Genomic DNA, 6,572 nt, shown 5'->3' with positions numbered 1-6,572 from the left:
CAGGATATACCTAAGACGGCTTTTACCACCAGGTATGGGCTGTACGAGTATACCGTTATGTCATTTGGATAAGTTCGTTGTAGTGTTCATTGATGATATTCTGGTTTACTCAAAGAATGAAGAGGAGCATAAGGAGCATTCATGTTTGGTACTTGGGAAGCTCAGAGAACATTAGTTATATGCCAAGTTTAGCAAATGTGAGTTTTGGTTGAAGGAAGTTGGATTCCTCGGACACGTTATATCCGGAGAAGGTATAGCAGTAGATCCCACCAAGGTTGACACTGTGACAAATTGGGAAGCCCCAACAACAGTTGGAGAAATCCGGAGTTTTCTCGGACTTGCAGGATATTACCAGAGATTCATTGAAAATTTATCGAAGATTGTGAAGCCTATGACAGAGTTGTTGAAGAAGGATACCAAGTTCATATGGACTGAGGAATGTGAGGCCAGTTTCCAGGAGTTGAAGAAACGTTTGGTTACATCACCAGTGTTGATTTTGCCAGATCAGAACAAGGATTATGAGGTGTATTGCGATGCTTCACGTCGAGGACTAGGAGCAGTGCTTATGCAGGAGGGAAGAGTTGTTTCATATGCCTCACGACAGCTTAAGCCTCATGAGTTGAATTATGCCACACATGATTTGGAGTTAGCAGCCGTAGTGCATGCATTAAAGACTTGGAGACATTTTCTCATTGGAAACCATTGTGAAGTGTACATGGATCACAAGAGTTTGAAGTACATTTTCACACAGAAGGAGCTAAATCTCAGGCAAAGAAGATGGTTAGAGCTCATCAAGGATTATGACATGAGATTGCATTATCATCCCAGAAAGGCTAACATAGTAGCCGATGCACTGAGCCGTAAAAGCCATGTCAATGCACTAATGACGGGAGATTTACTGAAGGAGTTAGCCGAGGACCTTAGTGAGCTACGTTTGGAGGTAGTTCCGAGAGGCTATGTAGCAGCATTGGAGATTCAGTCTACTTTGATGGATAAGATTAGAAAAGCTCAGAAGACTGACAACTCAGAAGACTGACAAGGAGATTGCCTCTATAAAAGAGAAGATGAGCAAAGGAAAAGTTAAAGGATTTCGTGAGGATGAACATGATACCCTATGGTTTGAAGACCGTGTTTATGTGTCCAATGACCCGGAGATCAGGAAGTTAATTCTGCAGGAAGCCCATGATTCACCATATTCGATTCACCCAGGAAATACCAAGATGTATTTGGATTTGAAGGATATTTTCTGGTGGGCCGGAATGAAGAAGGATATTGCGGAGTATGTAGCAGTTTGTGATGTATGTCAGAGAGTAAAGGCAAAGCATCAGAAGCCAGCAGGATTGCTACAGCCATTGCCGATACCCGAATGGAAGTGGGATAAGCTAGGCATGGATTTTATTACGGGATTGCCCAGAACTTGTTCAGGCTATGACTCGATTTGGGTTGTAGTCGATCGTTTGACAAAGGTAGCTCATTTCATCCCAGTGAAGACTACCTACGCCAGTGCAAAGTTGGCAAAGATATACATGACCAGGATAGTATGTCTGCATGGATTTCCGAGGAGCATTACATCAGATAGAGGAACCCAGTTTACCTCAAAGTTCTGGAATCAGTTGCACGAAACTTTGGGTACCAGGCTAGAGTTCAGTATAGCTTTTCATCCGCAAACAGATGGACAGACCGAGAGAGTCAACGTAGCCTTCCCCCACCTCAAGCTCAAACACCCAAAGTTCAGGTCAGGTGCTCCGAACCTTCAATCATGTCCGGATCTAGCCTTCAAGGCCGATGGATGCCTTCCTCCGTCACGGAAGAAGACATCAAAAAGTTGAGGGAGGCCAGATATCTGACCGCCGAGGTTTCGCATCGGCTGCCTGCCCGAGGGCAGGCCGTCCCCTCCCCCGAACCCAACGAGAACGTTGTGTTCGTCTCCCACTTCCTCCGAGGTCTAGGCCTTGCTCTGGATCCTTTCATCAGGGGTTTGATGTTTTATTACGGGCTAGATTTCCATGATCTAGCTCCGGACTCCTTTCTTCATATCACGACATTTATTGTCGTGTGTGAGGCCTTCCTCTGGGTTACCCCTCACTTTGGCCAATGGCTCAAGACCTTCGAAGTAAAGCCGAAGATGATCGAGAGGCAACATGCAGCGTGCGGAGGTGCCTCAATATGCAAGATGACGGGAGCTCCATGGCCCAAAGGTTCCATTCCAGAGGTGTCTGAATTGTGGCAACAGGAGTGGTTCTACATCACGGCTCCTAGATGTGCCAAGTGGGCGGCCGCCCCTGTTTTCCGCACGGGCCCTCCCCCACAACTGATGTCATGGATCAATAGAGGTCTGAGCTGGGGTCCAGCCAAGGACGTGCCTATACTGCAAAGCCGCATTCGAGATCTCTTCAATGGAGATTTTAGTTTGGTTGCAGTAATACAAGTTATGCTGGTTCGTCAAGTCCAGCCTTGCAAATTCCGGCCCCTTCGCTTGTGGGAGTTCAATCCCGAGGGACCGTGTGTCATTCAAAATTTCCTCGGCCTGACGCACGAGGAGATGTACAAGTCATTCTTCGGACCTCAGGTAGAGTGTCCGAAAATCACCAAGGACGTGGGCCTGAGCAGTAACCGCGCCGCCGAACAGGTAAGGAATTTTCCGGCTGAACATACTATCTCTCATTTGTTACGAAGTTATTTCTGAGAGTTCGCTTTTTGACCAGGACTAGCTAACAAAGGCGAAGTTGATTCGGTGTTCGGCCCCCCCTCCCTGAGGGTTTGGACAATCCGGTATTGGAAAAGATGCTCCAGGTCGCACCTTACCCGGAGCCCTTGAAGGAAGATACTGGGGAGGATAATACGAGCGGACGCGGGCCCCCAACGCTGCCCATTCTAACCGAGGGAGCAAGCGTCTCCATGAAGGAAGACAACCGAAGGAGGAAAAGGACTGCGCCCGGGGATTCGGAAGCCGAAGCTTCCAAATGGGATAAGAAGTCTCCCACAGAGGGTCCTACCTTGGGGGTGCTTTTGCCGCACAAAGTCCGCGGGGGGATCAATTCTCCAATGAGTCGTAAGTGACCCGAAATACTTTAATAGTAAAGGTATGCCATCTTTTTCTTCTAAGAAAATAACCACTGCATATATCTTGGCAGTTCGGGCCTTAGCCTCTCTCAAATGAGCTCGTCTTCGGGGGATCTTCTTCCAGAGATGATGGAGAGCGAAACGCCTCCTCCGGACTCCTCCGCTCCGGAAGCGGGCGACCCCAAAGTGTCGTCGCGGAGGGCCTCTCCAAGTCCGGTGAGGCCAGAAGATAATCCCATTGACCCCCGAAGCTCCTAGTGTCCGGCTCCCGAAGAGAGCAGACAAAAGAGTCCGGCACCGTCTGGTGTGCGATCGGATGTTCTAAGGGAGTTGGTGGGGCAAGCGGCCATCTCAGATGAACACCGTATGCTGATGAATACGGTGATGGAGAGAATCTCGTCCGCCGAAAGCGGATTGCATGAAGCTTTTATGAGTCTACTGACAGGCTTTGAGGTACGTAAAATAATGTATGATAGTCCTGCACATGCTAGGTGTGCCATGTGTAGATAGTAGCCCCTGAGACTCTGGTTGTCATCGGAAACGACGACGAACAGAGGATCATATTCCCAGGTAATAACCATACTGCCTCTATGTGCAGGTGATGGAAGCTCCGGTGGCTAGCCGGACTAGCGAGTTTGCCCATTTAAAACGGCAGTTGGATGTGGCAGACGCCGACATCGAGCTTGTTAACAAAATGCTTGACAAGGCACAGGGTAAGTGTCATTATCTGGTAAATGCCACATAGTAAGAGCAGCATGATGCCAGTATCTTTAATATGTTGTGACTGCAGATGGAGCTGCCACTATTGAAGCCATGTAGACAGAACTTGCCCGAGCCAAGGAACAAGCGAGGTTTGGTAATGTGGCTGCTTTGAAGGCGGCCGAAGAGTTGAAAGCCAAGAAGGCTGCGCATGGCGAGAGCCGAGATAAGATGGCCAAGATGGCCATAGAATTAAAAGCCGCCACCGACCGTTGCCAGGTTCTTGAAAAGGAAAACCTAGCGAAGGCATCGGACCTTGAGAAGGCTGCTGCGACGAGAAAAGACATCCGCTCTGCTATGAGGGCGAAGAAGGAGGAGCTGCGGGAAGCCGGAGATATTGTAGCTGGGAAATCCATTTTGTTGCGGAGGAAGTTCGCAGATCCACGGTATGCCCCTCTGGATCGGCTGTGGAGTTTGGAGGATGTGTATATGGATTTGGCGGCGAGCACTGCCCATGCGGCCAAGTACTTCCAGGGTCAGACGGACCATGAAGTGGACCAGCTGTTTTGGACACAATTCCATTCTCCCGAGCGTCCGCTTTCATTGACTAACCAATTAGCCGAATGGGCCGAACTGAATAGGTTTTCCGGACTCACCATGAGGTCTGTTGTGGATCAGCTATGGCCGGAAAGGCCAAAACCGAACAGCTATTTCAGCTTGGTGCAGCAGTTCCTTGACGTGGTGCCGCGCATTAAAGCGATGAAGAGGTCGGCGTGCATAGAGGGCTCACGGATGGCCTTTGCCCATATTAAAGCATACTGGGTGGAGATGGATGCTACCACTGTTGCAGCGCGGGATTCGGCCATAGGCCGAATGGCTGCTGAGCACTACTTTGAAGAAGCTCTTGAGGGTGCTCGTTTGATAGAGACCCAGTGCTCAAAAAATATTATGTTTGAGTGATATGTAATCTCATTGTAAGCGAAATGCTTTTATAAATTTTTATAAGGCTATTTTTATACTTTTGCCTGAAAGTAATATGATGCCTCCTGGGCGGCCGTTTATGTATACATGTGTATAACCTGAAAGATTGCAGCCGTCGGCTTCAACCCCCACGCATATAATGTGGAGGTGCTCGCAAAAAAACATGTGTTCACACTTAACCCAACGTCTTGGTCCTATTAAGGAGGTGATAGCGGAGCAAGCGAGGCAGCCGGACTATAATGCTTTAGCACTTTCACTTAGCCATAGGAGTTTGACAGTGGGGCTACTAGATAGCCCCTGGTGGCTCCGCACTCTCCCGATCCCGGGGTGCGTACATGCCTGGCTGGTAAACGGCCCTTCGTTAAGGCGGAGGAATTCTGACATTCCAACAGGTCATCGAGTGGTTGACCAGTCTCACGCTATATCATGACAGTCAGTTTTCGGCTTTCTCTACTGAGGTGCTCGTCCGGATGAACCAGGCCACAATCGCAGTAGTTCTCCTGGTGCTACCTTAGCCGGTAAAGCAGAACGTAAGGCACCAAAACACAGGAGCCAGACAAACCCAACATTTGACCAAAGACAATGATTCAGAGTTGATGCATATAGGGCCAAACTCGCGACGCCGAACACTCCCTAAGGTATTTGGTCTTTGTGGTATAAACCGGGCCTAAATAACGGCCTTTGTAAGAAGCCCCTTGTGTCCAGGTATGTGCATTGTTCTAGCGTGGCCACATGCCAAGACATCAGCATCCTTCTCAACGGTGGATATGTATCAACAAGAGACAGTAAAAAAGGTTTACGCAGGGTCTTAATCTAAAAAGAATCCTTGGAGCGGGTCCCTGTTGCACGTCTGCGCCTGTGTCTCCATTGTGCCGTATCCTGGACGAGTGTAGCACGATGATCGTCTGTAAAAGAGAGGAATTTAGGTGAAAAAGTTGTCGTGCAAAAAGATAGTTTTTAAAGAAACCATCTATAATTCAAGATGAGAAAAAATTGCCACTTGTCTGCACGCGTTGAGCCCCTTGTATTGACAAATAGGGGTGTGACCATTTATTCGGTATAAATAGCGGTGCCGGACTTGGTTAGTTGTGTCTGAGGTCTTGATGACCTATTGGATACTTTCGCTGGTCCGGGCGCCTTTAGTGTGCGGTTGCCAAGGCAGCCGCACTCTCTTCGGCGCGCAGAGATCGCTTGATATTTCCGTTCACTGAAATGATGCCACGTGGACCGGGCATCTTGAGTGTGAGGGAGGCATAGTGTGGTATTGCATTAAAGCGAGCGAAAACTTCGCGTCCGAGCAGTGCTCGATAGCCGCTTTGGAACGGAGCGATGTGGAAGGTTAAATGCTCGCGACAGAAGTTATCGGGGGAGCCGAATATAACTTGTAGTAGGAGGGAGCCCGTACAACGAGCCCCTGGGCCTGGTGTTACTCCTTTAAAGGTAGTATTGCTATGGCGAATTTTTGTTGGGTCTAACCCCATCCCGCGGATTGTATCCTGATATATTAGGTTTAGATTGCTGCCACCGTCCATCAAGACTCGTGTGAAGTGATATCCACCAATTACTGGGTCTAATACTAGGGCAGCCCATCCTGCGCGTCGGATACTTGCTAAGTAATCGCGATGGTCGAAAGTGATCGGTTCAGACGACCAGTGGCACGACTTCGCGGTGACATGCACTTGGGTATATTTTCCTAGGAGTGCCGCGTTGTTTTTTCCCTTGATCACGTGTAACACATTTACTGTTTTGACTTCTGGTGGAAATTTCTTTTGTTCCCCAGTATCTTGTTTGGGAGGCTCATCCTCGTCTTCACTTGGTGTATCCTCCCC

Source organism: Triticum urartu, chromosome 3A (genome assembly GCF_056163025.1).
Source record: "Triticum urartu cultivar PI428250 chromosome 3A, HENAU_Tu73, whole genome shotgun sequence".
Taxonomy (NCBI): domain Eukaryota; kingdom Viridiplantae; phylum Streptophyta; class Magnoliopsida; order Poales; family Poaceae; genus Triticum; species Triticum urartu.
This window is presented reverse-complemented; position numbering follows the sequence as displayed.